The following is a 13,833-nucleotide window of genomic DNA, read 5'->3' on the forward strand; positions in this document are numbered from 1 at the left end:
TTTAGGTATTTTCTTTTGCAAGTATGGATTCAATCAGCAGATCAATTTTCCTCCAAATTTAGTCAAATAAATTGATTAATCATGTTCTTCACTAATTTTTAACCATAAACTTGCTATTTTTTTTTATTATCATATTCTTATTTATAAATGTTATTTTTTTTTTTTTTTTGGGATTTGTTTACAATTCATCCTTTAGGTGTGACCATGTGAAGAATATATGAATATATATATATATATATATATGTCATATATATGTATAAAAAATAAAAAGGATTCACTTCAACTTGCATAATAAAAAGGGTCAAGAATGGTATACTAATTAGACAATTAAAAACAAAATTCATTAAAAGTAAAGAAAGTTGAATCTAGTTTTTTTCTAGTTAGGCTTGTCTTAAATATTGCAAGGAGCACTGAAAATGAAGGAGACTTATTGTTGCACTTGTATTTTAAGGGGAAAAATATATACAAATGATGTTGGTGGCATGCCTTTCTTAATTGTAAAATAATTTTAGTAGATTTTTGGTTTTGCCTTAGAGATGCTCTCTGGGGCTACACCTAGTAGCTAAAAAGGGAAGAGATAACAAGGCTAGCCAATTTATTAAGCTCAAGTCCAGCCATCAGTTCTTTTTATTTCAACAAATTAACAATCATCATCATTGTCCCTGTCCAAGTGATCAGGTACTACTTCACATGATAACAATTTAATTTATATACGAAAAGATGCAAAAAATAACCTACACAGACTATTTTATTGGCTTTTTTTTTTCCAATTTTTTTAGACAGTTATTTTTCCAATTTTATAAAGGATGAATTGTAGTATATGGGGTTTGTTTTAATGCTAGACAAATGGACAGGTTACAAATAGTATGTGGGATTTGTTTGTGACTGTTAGTTTGTGATTTTTTTATTCTTGTAATGTTTGAGTTTATATCAAATCTAATTGTTGATTATTTATTTTTCTAGATGGAGCCTTCTATAAATGATGTGCATGAGTCAGTACAAAGTTCAGATATGCCTCCACCCCCATCGCCATCCAATGTAATGAATAAATCTAATATTGGTGCATCACAAAGTGGTAGAGTTAGGTCAATGATTTGATATCAGTTTACAAGAATACCAAAAGGTGATCCTACTAAACCTAGGGCTGCATGTAATTATTGTAGTGTTTCGTATGCATGTGATACGAAGACCAACGGTATGAAGTCCATAAAATATCACATTGAGAAGCAATATAAGAAAGCACCATTTAAGAAGACGGATATATCCCAGACGACTCTAGGTAAGGTGGAGAGAGTTAGGATAATGGTTTGGGATCACTTTATAAAAATACCAAAAGGTAATCCTACTAAACCTAGGGCTAGTTGCATGTAATTATTGTGGTGCTTCATAAAGACCAACAGTATAAAATCTATGAAGTATCACATTGAGAAGTAATGTAAAAAAGCGTCGTTTAAGAAGACAGACAAGTCCCAGACGACTCTAGGTTGGAAGGTGGAGGGAGGTATGGGTAGTGGGGGACTTTTACCTATTACATTTAGTGTTGAGACTTGTTGACAAGTCTTAACAGAGATGATTATTCTTAATGAGTTGCCCTATAGATTTGTTGAAGGCGAGGGTTTCAAGAAGTTTATGCTTGTGGTTTGCCCTAAATGGGTAAGGATTCCATCCTGTATGACAATTGCCAAGGACAGTTTTAATCTGTTTATGGGGAATAAAATAACTTGAGAAGTGCTATTGGAGGGCAATGAATTTTCCTCACCATGGATACATAGACATCCGTGCAAAGCGTTAACTATATATGTATCACAATACACTTTATTAATGATGACTGGAAGCTGTAAAAGATGATTCTTTCATTTTCTTTGGTTGAAAATTACAATGATGATACACTTGGTAAAAGCATAGAGTTGTGTTTGCATGATTGGGGGCAACCGAAATTACTTGCAATCACTCTTAATAATACAAATTCTAATAATGGGGTTGTTTCTTATTTGAGGAAAAAAAAACCAAGTATAGGAGGGACATGGTTTTGGAACATGAATTCTTACATGTTCGATATTGTGCCTGCATGTTGAACTTAATCGTCCTTGTAGGGTTGCAAGAATATAAGGAGTCTATTGCGAAGGTGATGAATGTTGTGAAATATGTTAAATCATTCCCTCAAAGGTGGAGTACATTTAAGAAATGTGAGTGGTTGGAAAAGATTCAATCCAAAAGTCATGTTTACCTAAATGTACTGACTAGGTGGAACTTCACCTATCTTATGTTTGAGAGGGCTTCAAAATTTAAAAAGGCTTTTGATCGTTTGGAGGAAGAAGATCCCCACTTCCTTAGTAGCATTGGAGATAACGATGATGATGATGATGAAGATGATGTGGTCAATAGAAGAAAGTCAAAAAAGTTAGGGCCTCTCAATGCATCCGATTGGAAGAAGGTACAGTTGTTTGTGAGGTTTCTTGGATTATTTCATAATGTAACTTTACGCTTCTCACGAGTGAATATGTAACTCACAATTTTTTTATTTTTTTATTTTTTTTTTTGGAGTTAGTTACAATGAAAGATACCATTAACATGGAGTGTGAAGAAGGAAACCCTATGATGGGATTAATGGCCACAAATATGAAGAAAAAGTTTGAAAAGTATTGGGAGAACTTGGATAATTAGAATATGTTGCTGTATGTTGGGATTTTTCTTGATTCTCGCTACAAGATGCGATATTTGAACTTTGGGTTAGGAAAAATATATGCACATGATCATGCAAAAACTATTGATTTGAGTTGGAGGTTGAAATATGCATTTATCCACATGTATGAAGCATACGTGGAAAATGAATCGGGGAGTTCTTCTCAGTGTGCTAGTTCCCCACATGAAGATGTAAGTCCTTTAGTTGGTAAGCCTGTCTCTAGAAAGGCACAGTTAATGACCAAATTTAAGCAACAGTTACAGTCAGAAAATTCTTTGGAAAGCAAGTCAGAGGTTGATATATTTCTAGTTGAAAGATGTGAGGATCAAGATGATAATTTTGACCTTTTAAATTGGTGGAATGTAGACTCAGTTAGATATTGCATACTTTCAAAGGTTGCATGCGATGTACTTGCAATACCGATATCTACTGTGGCCTTTAAATCTACATTTAGCACTGCAGGTCGTATACTTGACCACTTCCAAAGTAGTTTAAATCCGGTGATGGTTGAGGATCTCATGTGTGCACAAAATTGGTTTCATTCTTTTTCTACTCCAATAAGTCTTAGGACTTTAATAGATGAAGTTGAGGAATTTGAGAAGCAGCTAGATATGGGTATGTAATAAATTTACTTTTGATATCTTATATGGTTTGTTTTGTTTTATCTTCTATGTTATGTAATTTTATTTCACTTGTTTTGTTTTAAATTTTTATGGATAAAACCTGTTGGGGATTTTGCTGATTCTGTGGAGGCGTCAAATTCAATACCTACCGTCCCTACACCCAATATTGATTAATTGATTAAAGACTAAAAAGGTGAAAAGGTGAAAAGATTAAAGACTAAGAGCATTAGACTATTCCCATGCATACATCCAAATTAAAAACTTATGTGCATTTTTTTTATGTTTCCTTGAGCTTTGATTCTCTTATATTTGGTTTGATTTTGTATGCTGGTACTCAATGAGTTTCTTGTTGGTATTAATATTGTTTCAAAAACTTCTATTTCTATAATTTCATAGTCATCGGTGGTGCCTTAATTTACATTTCCATCTTTTTTATGGTATGCAGACTAAGAGAATCAAGAAGGCCGATATTGTTGGGAAGTATAGTAAGTTCTATAGTCTATAGGCTTATTTTTCTGTTGATAGGGATTTGCATTTTAAGCTTAATTGGAAGATGTATAGCGTGCTCCAATTTTTTTTTTTTAATCTATTCACGCTACAAGGTTAGAAAGATTGTATATTATAGAAGAAAGGAATTAAAACTTGTAGTTATGTGTTGGCCATTTCCTCATCTAAGATTTTGAGTGTCGTAAAGTTGAGACTTTAAAAGTCTAGATTACTCTTGAGATCTTTATTGTGATGCTAGTTTTGGATATTATTATTACGCCGCGACTCTCACGTACGGACATGCAGGAATCATGACATCAGGATAATGACAACCCGAGTCACGCACCCCAACTATAAGTGCTCAAGTATGTGCAACATGCAAAATGTGTACAACAAAAGTTGCAGTGGATGATTAAAAGTTAACCAACTAAGTACCAGAAATTTAAATTCACACATATCAAAATAAAAGTAATTCAAATATTATATAGTTATCTAGTGAAAGTAAAGTAAAATCCAAAATTTACATAACCAAAAGCGATACATAACCCGATCCAAAGTGACCACATGTCACTCCTCTAGCGGAGCCGATCCCTCAAGCTCAACATCTTTATTTGCATCAAAGTCTACAGTATCATGAAACGGTACCGCAGGATATCAAATACCATGAGATTATGAGTTTCAGTAAGTAACTAACTAAAACAACCTAAAAGATAACATTCATGTAACTAAGAAATATGCGTGCACATGACGAAACATGCATGTAACCCAAAACCATTCTCCAAAAATAATCATTTGCCATTTTCCCATAAAATGGCCCAATCATAAGATCCACTATTTTTCTAGAAAATGGTGCTCGTATTCATTTAATCATATACCACCATTTTTTCAGAAAATTGCCCATTAACTAATTAGCATTGTAGGCGGGAATCGTAGGCGGGAATCACAGGCGGGAAAATGGATTAAAAAGGCAATTAATCTGAATGATCAAGCACCCAAACACTTGGTTAATGCCAAAAGCAAGCTTGAAAAGAAATCACCAAAAATCACAAGTTTTTGGACTGAAAATGGGTTTAAAAAACAATGAAATCTAAAGGGAATTTCGTGGAAGGAAAATGGATGATTTACTAAAATAAAACTAGAAGATAAGGGCTAGAAAATGGTACATGGCGAAAGGAAAAATGACTAAGCAAGACCAAATAAAAACTCACAGTTTCAAGGACAAAAACACCAAGCATAACCAAACTCGAAGCACACGGATTTGCGGAGAAACATGGCACGATTTGAGGTCAAATAATATAACACAGTTAGAGGAAAAATATACTGAAAATGCAAAGGTTTCACAAGCTAAACTGCGAAAATGCCAAGGGAAAAATAGAGAGAAAATGGGGCATGGAGGCTCATGGTTTTACTTGCAAAAATAGAGAAAAAACAATGGAAATAAAATGCAAGGAAGGAAAAGAGAAATATACAGTCTAAAACAAAGGAACCAAAAATTAAAGAGATTGAAATGAAACTTTTACCAGTCGAAAATGGAGGAATGAGTTGTGGCACTCACTAATTAGCAAATGAGAAGAATTGGAAATGAAAAGGAAGAAGAAACAGGTGGTGCGGGCAGGAGAAGAAGAAAAGAAGAGGAAAACAAAAGAAATGAAGAAGAGAAGAAGTAGCAGATGGAAACACATGAAAAAACAGAGGAAAGAAAAGAAATGAAAATGAAGAAGGAGAAGTGGTCGGCGCCAACAGGAGGAAGAAGAAATAAACAAAGCCATAAGGGCATTGAGGCCAAAACAACATCGTTTAAGGGAATAAGGGGCTAGGTTATGAAGCCACACGGGCTAAGCCTAATCTGGAAGGGCTGGACCCCAAAACAAAGGAAAACCCACTAAAAACAAGCCCAAATTGAAAATAAAAGTCCAATAAAATCAACAATAAAATAATTTAAACTAGAGTGTAATTTAAATGAAAAATAATTATTAATATCAAGAAAGCATATTATTTAAATTTCACAACTTGAAAATCACAAAATAATGCAACGAAAAATATGTTAAATTTAAAACAAGAGAACCACTAATTATAATAATTTAAATAATCATTTAAAAAATATATGTAAATACGAGGTGTCACAATTATGGACTAAAAGTAGTTTGATTTTTCTGTACTGTGTCATAAAGCTACTGATTAAAAAATTTGTATCATAGATCATTGTGTTTGGCCTAGTAGGAGGAATGTCTTTTAGATTGAGCTATATAGCCTCTCTTTTTTTTATATATATGTCTTTTAGATTGAGCTATATAGCCTTTTTTTTTTATCTGCAACTTCTCAAAATCAACATCACATTAAATTGTTGTTAGTTGCCAATTAAACAACTTATAGATTTATTTTGCTTTTACTCACTGAATCTGACTTCGCTTACTTTTTGCAGATAGGTTGCTAAGGGACTTGGCTTTTGGCATTTTGAGTTTGCTTGGATCATCTTATAATTATATTCTTCTTAGTTGTTCGTTGTTACTTATTGGTTAATAGTTATGTTAAGTTATTAACTCATCTTAATTAATATTAGTGTCTACATGTGGACATTGCAATATTTTAGAGAGAGTGTTTTAGATTGTAATTTGTAATAATTTTGTATTTTTTTTTTTTTTTTGGGTTTTGTAACTTCTTTTTTCTTTTATTTGGACTCCTGAAATCTACTTTTGTAAATTGCATTAGTTTTTTTTTTTGGTTTTTCTACTTCTTTTTTATATAGCTTATTTTTCTTTTATCATTTTTTTTAAGAGAAAATAGTTTTAGTATTTTTTAGCTTAAAATGTACAAAATGGAAAGTGGGCTGAAAATAATTGAAATTTGGCCCAAAAAAAAGATTTGGACTAGACCGATTCTGGGCTGAGTGGCCCATTCTGGTCAAGGTCCAAACCGAATGGACTGACCAGACCAGACCGGACCAAAAGGGTTCCATATAGTACTTGGTCCGGTCTAAGGTGAAAAAATCCTAGACTGAATAGGTCCGATCCGGTCCACAAATCCCCATTCCCCCCCGGAGATCACCCCTACGTAGTTCCCAAAAGATTTTAGAAAATGAGGGCTGTTGAGGAGGAAAAATAACACTTTTGATCCCTTCCCTTGTGCAAATGGCTCGCTTTTGTAATGATATATTACTCGTATACTTCTGGAATAGTTTATTTGAGCAACCTCATCAAACTAGGATAGCTTAACATGATCTATCCAATCACCTTAATTTGTTCACTAATTTATTAGTTCCTTGATATTATTAATCTTTTAATTACTACGTCAATCTTTCTACTTCACACATTGTTAATATTTAAGTACTTATCTTACATTATTCTTATTATTTAAATGACTATTTCGATTTTTAATTCTCAAAAGACATTCCAATTTCCACTCTCCAAAAGGCCTTTGGATCATTGTTTTAAATACCATATTGTACCGGTCGGTACGACCGGTATATTCAGTACCGACCACTGGTCCGGTACAGGTATTACACTTATTTCATACCACCCCAAATACTGGTTGATATTTTGGCTTCTACTGGCCTATATTTTGGCTCATACCAGCCGGCATTTCGCCCTTTGCTTTTTTTTTTCATTTCTTCAAACTGCAAGCTCATTTTTTAACCTCCAATTCAGACTAGGCTATTTATAATTTATATATATATATATATATATATTTATATATAATTTATTTATATATAGACTATTATTTTGGAATAAAATTTATATATATAATTTATTCATATATCGACTATTCGAAAAAGGTACACGAAACGGTATCGGTACCAAAATATTTTATTCTAATGCTTTGACCGATACTGCCTCTGGTACGATATTCAAAACTTTGCTTTGGATTCTACTTTAATTAGCAGCTAGGGATGAGCATTGACATCATCAGACTCGGATTTAGGGGAGGGAAATTCGACTCCAACTCCAACTTGTGTAGATTTCGAGCAGTGTCGGATTTGAACTTTTCTTGGGCTTCTTTTCTAACTTCATATATAGCCTTTTTCTAAATAAAAAATAAAAAATTGTGGGCTTTCAAATTTTAATCTTTCCAAAAATGAAAATTAAAGCTAAATCATTCACTGTTAATTTACTTCTATACTAATATTTAACTACATTTTATACTAGATTTATACTATAGTATCTAATTACATATTATTGTACTATAGTATTACATATTATTTCTATTGTTTAATTATATGTTATTATACTATAGTAATACATGTTATTAACTTATTATATTAGACTTATTTATATGAATGAAATTAAAACTTGCAATGTATATAATAGAAACTCATAGGATCCACGGTAAAAGGGATGATCTACAACATGGTAAAACATGTAATCACATCATTCTTGGAATGTTAAACAACAAAAGGCACAATGGGAAGCTAATACATGTCATCTAGGCCCCAATTTCTTACTCTATTGGAATAGAACTTATAAGAAGCTAACATCATATGTAAAATCAAGATACACATTATAATCTGTTCTCCACATCCTCAACCAAGAAAGAAGCTAGTGAATTAAGTCTTACATATTATAAACCACCATGATATATAGTTCACACTGATAAGGGGGTAAACATAAAAAACCTTATAAGCAGCAATATAGCATCTAAAGGCAGGGCTGGGTGAATTTTCTTTAGCAGCAATGGGAGTATATCAGTTCTCACAGTGAACTCTTGATCAACCAGCATCTAACCCATTTGCCTATTTTGTTTTTTAAGACCAACAACTCCACTGTGGTATGCTACTTTTCTCTACCTCTACTTACTATTTATATACACTCACATGATCTAGTGCCTCTGTGAGAATAACATACCCAAAAGGTTATACAACATCACTAAATATATATTCAAAAGCTCTAGCTGTCAAAATCATACAAAGCAACTACTATGAGTATGTAATGCCCACAATTCAACTTTTATTTACAGTTCATGCAAAATAGTGTAAATACCCCACCCATGTCACACACTTAACCATAGCAAACCAACAATGGTCTTTATGAAATGCTCACCAACCTTCAGAATTAGCAGAATGACTCAAAGCAATATCATCATTCGCTCAATGCTCCTTATGCCATCTCATATAAGTTGAAATCTTTGTAGACATATATAACCATTGTAACCTCAGCTACAAAGGAAAATGACACAACATATTTTGAGGGATAAGTCGGGTCCTATGTGTGTTTGACATCGACGTAGAAGCTTTACACTTAGCACTCATTCTTCTTGGCATTTTCCTTCCAAAAAAACATGCAATCGTTAGGACATGTATAAATTTTAGGGTAATTGAAGCCAAACCCTGCTCCAATGATCGTTACTCCCCATATCATTGTGGAAATATAGCATCGGGAAATGAAAAGCTCAACAGGTTAAGGAGCATATCATTTACTTTATTGACTAATCCAATTGTTTTAATGTGTAGCAGCTTAACAATAAATGGGAGTCACAAAAGTTTTGTACAACCAACAAAAAGTGGACGTCGGGCATCCTCTACTAGTTTGTCATAAGATGAATATAAGAAGAGGCATGTTAGACAGCAGCCTCACATCCAACACACCATCATTTTTTAAGTATAAAATAAAATAGGATAAAATAGTAAAATCACATTTTTTAATAGTGTGAACAAGTGTGAGGCTGCTGTGTATAATTTTTCATATAAGAAAGGCTCAGATATAAGAGGTCAAGTTGAACAACTAATGTTGTCTGAGGGAAAATCAATGAACGTGCCCCACCTTATGTCATCGAACACCTGTTCCATGTCATTGATGTATTCATCTTCATCACTAACCTAAACAAGTTCATGCTTATCATTGACATGAATCTGAGCTTCCTCCTCTTCATGAAAAATTTAGTTAGTCTAATTTGGATTGATACCTTTTTATGAGCAAGTGAGTTTCCACCTCTTGTATGAGTAGGAAGAGATTATTACCGCATAAACTGCATGGACACCGAATGCAGTAAGTTCCCATTGGGTGGTTGTGTGCTAGTGTGAGGAATTTGCTAACCCCTTCAGCGTATGCAGTTGACTTAAGTCTATCACTTGAGTTCATCCAACGGTTATCCATCTAAATAGAATAGAAATCATGATTAGTCTGATCTCTACAAACTAGTTAGCTAAAACAATATTCTCAATGTGTGAAACAACAAAGAAGAAGGGAGGGAAAGGTTACCAATAAGGTTCGTAGGTCCATGGTTTAAGCATGACCATAGAATAGTTAAACATTAGATAAAACTCTTACCATGTATGGGGTATAATTGTACATGTGAAAGCTTATTACCCTAGGCTAGAAGGCATATATTTCTACTCAAAATAGGAAGCATGTTAAATATTGGAAGGTATGTGATTTATTTAAGTAGAGCACTTGGTATCATTGCAATGCACATGGTCTTTATAAACAAGACATCATGTTTCCAAGAGATTATGTCATACAAATGCATTAGGCCAATATAAAAACATTTCATGAAATACAAATACACATTAACCAACTATAAAATTTGTCGATTAATGGAAAAATGGTTGTGTGGACTAATATGACTTAATTACTTCCAGAACATTGAATTAAAATTCAGAAGAAGAAATTGTAACTATAGTCAAACTCACCAAATTCATGACAGTGTTCAAACTATAATCATACAAGTCGAAAATAGTTGACAAAGGGCCCGGTCAACAAAACTAAAAAACTACTTTATAATAGATACTCGCTTTTTAGCTAAGATGTTGTATGAGCCAAATTGGCCTAACCGGATTGGCGGGTTCATCAAATTCTCTTGCCTGGATAGTTCGTGAGAGCCTCTATTCTTTTAAGCTTTATAGCATAGCAATCTTATGTAATATGCATATACCTCATTGTAAGTTCTTGTAAGTATTGGCATATATTATTGATGAAATTGTTAATGAAACAAGGGTGCAAGAATACAGCTAGGTAGAATTAACAAAAGATGGATGGAAGAAGCTTCTAGTGGTTATAATAGCATGGGTGCTTTTAACAAAATGTGTGAGACATTACATTTAAATCCATGCTTAACAAATTTTGGTCTAACAAGTGCTAGCTAGAAGTGGGTCATGGTCACCCCGTTGTGGAAAGTACTCATTGCAACTCGTGGCACAAAATACAGGCTTAGAGGATGGAAAGTTGCCCTGGTTTAAGAACAATAATGTGTGATGCATAACGACACATAATAACTATATCTATGCTTATGTGACATGCATCAATAGTGGACTTTATAAATAGAATTACATACTCAAGCCTAATAAGTCATGTGCCCCCTTTTCATGCCTTGTATTTAGCCTATATACATAATTATTTTCATACCCCTCTCTAGTTGAGTCTCACTAACCAGAATATATAACATAGTACGAGAGTATCATGTCGAGTAGATGAAACATTGTCCAATGGGATCCTAACTTGGGTACGAAGTGGGGGTAATGACCAAACTCAGTGTTGGTTCATTCCAAATAATCTTGAGAGCAGTGAGAAGCTTTACATATTAGAGATCAATCACGTAAAAACGTGTTTTGCCTTAAAAGCAAACTTATAAGTGATGTTCATAAACATAAGGCCTTTTTTAACAACATTTATACATTTGAGACCAAAAAATAGATCACCTAAAACTATAGAAACTAAAAATACAGAGAAGCTGAATTCAATGCATAGCTAGAGGGTGACAGTTCGGCCTGTGCATATAGGGCTTGGGCCCGATTCTTCCGAACAACCCGCCCCTACTCAACCCGTAAAAGACAGGTCATCAGGTCAAAGTATACATATCGGGTTGAACAAAGTCGAACCCGTCGAACCCGTCGAAACTGATAAACACGATTTTCTTCCTATATCTCTGTCTCAATCCCAAAAATTGACTCCATCAGTTGCTTCTGCTGGTGCAGAGGACGAGGGATTGAAGGTCGTTCTGCGTGATAAGGTCTTCACAAGATTCGTTACTTTCAAGGTCTCTTTGTTTTCGTCATTGTCTTCAGTATTTTAGGAGGATCGTTTGATTCTTCGAATTTAGGAGGTCGCTGCTGAAACTTGAAGTAATCGGGGAATGGGCATGGAGGAAATGATATCGTCGGTGGGCCAACGATGCAGCTCGTCTAGACCCCTCTCCTCTATCCGCTGAAGACGACAACGAGGAAGAGGATAACCATGAGCATCAAAAGGTACATCAACGGAAATGAGAAATTTTTTTTTTTTTTAAGGAAATGAGAATATTAATCATATATAAATTTTATTTTCTTCAGTATTTTTTTTCTCCTTTAAAATTGGTAGATCAAGAGAATCAGATCATGATTCTTAGCCTTCAAATCATGCATTTGATACTTTCAAAAGTGGTAGTAGTCGACCAAAAACAAGGAATACACATCGAAATTGCTCTGGGCTTTGTTAAAAAAAAATAGAAAGACAAAAAAAAAACTCACCACAGCGAAGCTGTGAAGCCATGCCGACTGCATCAAGTTCATCAAGAAGACGATTTTTGCCCTTTTCAGTTTTTGATTTTTGGGATCTTCTCTTAAAATTGAGGATGAATGTTAGTTTACTATCATGTTGTCATCTCAGATTTGGGAGATATTTTGTAAATCAATATGTAGATTGTAAATCGACGGGTAGAAAGTAGATTTTGTTTTTCAAAGGTCGGGTCATACGGTTCGATCCAAGTTTATTTTGATCGGATCGGGTCATATCGGTTTGGCGCCATAAATGGGTCTGTGCAGGTCAGGTCGGCCTCAAATCCGACTGTGCAGGATCGGGTTGCAGGCCTAGTGACAGTCCTAAGGCTAATTTCGATCATACCAGAAATGTCTACCCTGTTGTGGTTGAGAAATTGTACCACTAAAATGAATGTACTGTAGTTAGAATATAAGATACGGAAAAGTAAAAATCATACAAAAATGATTAAAGACCAAATCCATAATGCCCCATAGAACATCATGTGTGGATTCGCTGCGTAAAGGATCATTGGTCTGGTTGACAAGTGGAATTTGTGCTATGGTCTGATACTAATGTAATATAATTTCAAGCAAAACTAGGGATGCATGACACCATATTATACTCCCACAAATGCACCAACACCTATTCTAGCTAGAGGATTAAGATAGTAAGATAGAGTGTAATCCCATATCTATATCTATTATGTATTTTAGATTTGATCACTCTTTGAAACAATTATGATATTTCCAAACTTTTAATAGGAATTAAAGTGAGATTAATTGCTTAGCCAAGAGTTAGTCAATTGCTGTTTGCAGATGATAGCATGCTATACTTTATATTCTATAATCCGTGGTACAATATTTGGTTTTACAACACTCAAATAGGTATAAAAATGGATCTAGACAGAGGATTAATTGAGACAAAAGAACCATGGTATGTAGAGAGAATATAAATGCTTAGTAGCAAGAGGTATTGACCTATACGGGGTGTTAAAATACGTCTCAAATATGAGAAATATTTAGGCATATGTCATATGGTGGGTGGATGAAAACACTAAAGCTTTATCAGATATAAAACAAAGGGTATGAAAAAAATATAAAATTGAAAGAAGAAATTGTTGTCACAAGGGGGAAGAGAAATACATACAAAGGCAAAAAGGAATAGTCTATACCTAACTACTCAATAACATGTTTTAAAGTACTAGGTAATTTAAGTTCTAAGGTATAAAGTATGATGCAATAACTTCTAGTGGAGTCAAAGACAAAATGAGCATATTTTTCATTGGATAAGTTTCTTGTAATGTGTAAAGCATAAGCAGAAGGAGGGATGGGATTTAAGGAATGTAAAAACCTTCGATTTGGCTTTGTTAGCAAATCAAGGTTAGAGAATTATGCAACATGAATCTTCCCTTATCATTATGATTTCAAAGCCCAAACTTATTACCAATGTTAAGGTTCCTTAAGTCAAAATTGAATCAAAATCTCTAAGCTTGCATGGAAAGGCATTTGGGAAGCTAAACAAAAACTGAAATAAGGATGCATGTGGAGGGTGGGCAATGGGAAACCACTAGAATAAATTTGGGCTGACTATTAGATCC

The sequence above is a fragment of the Carya illinoinensis genome, chromosome 9 (genome assembly GCF_018687715.1).
Source record: "Carya illinoinensis cultivar Pawnee chromosome 9, C.illinoinensisPawnee_v1, whole genome shotgun sequence".
NCBI classification, from domain to species: Eukaryota; Viridiplantae; Streptophyta; class Magnoliopsida; order Fagales; family Juglandaceae; genus Carya; species Carya illinoinensis.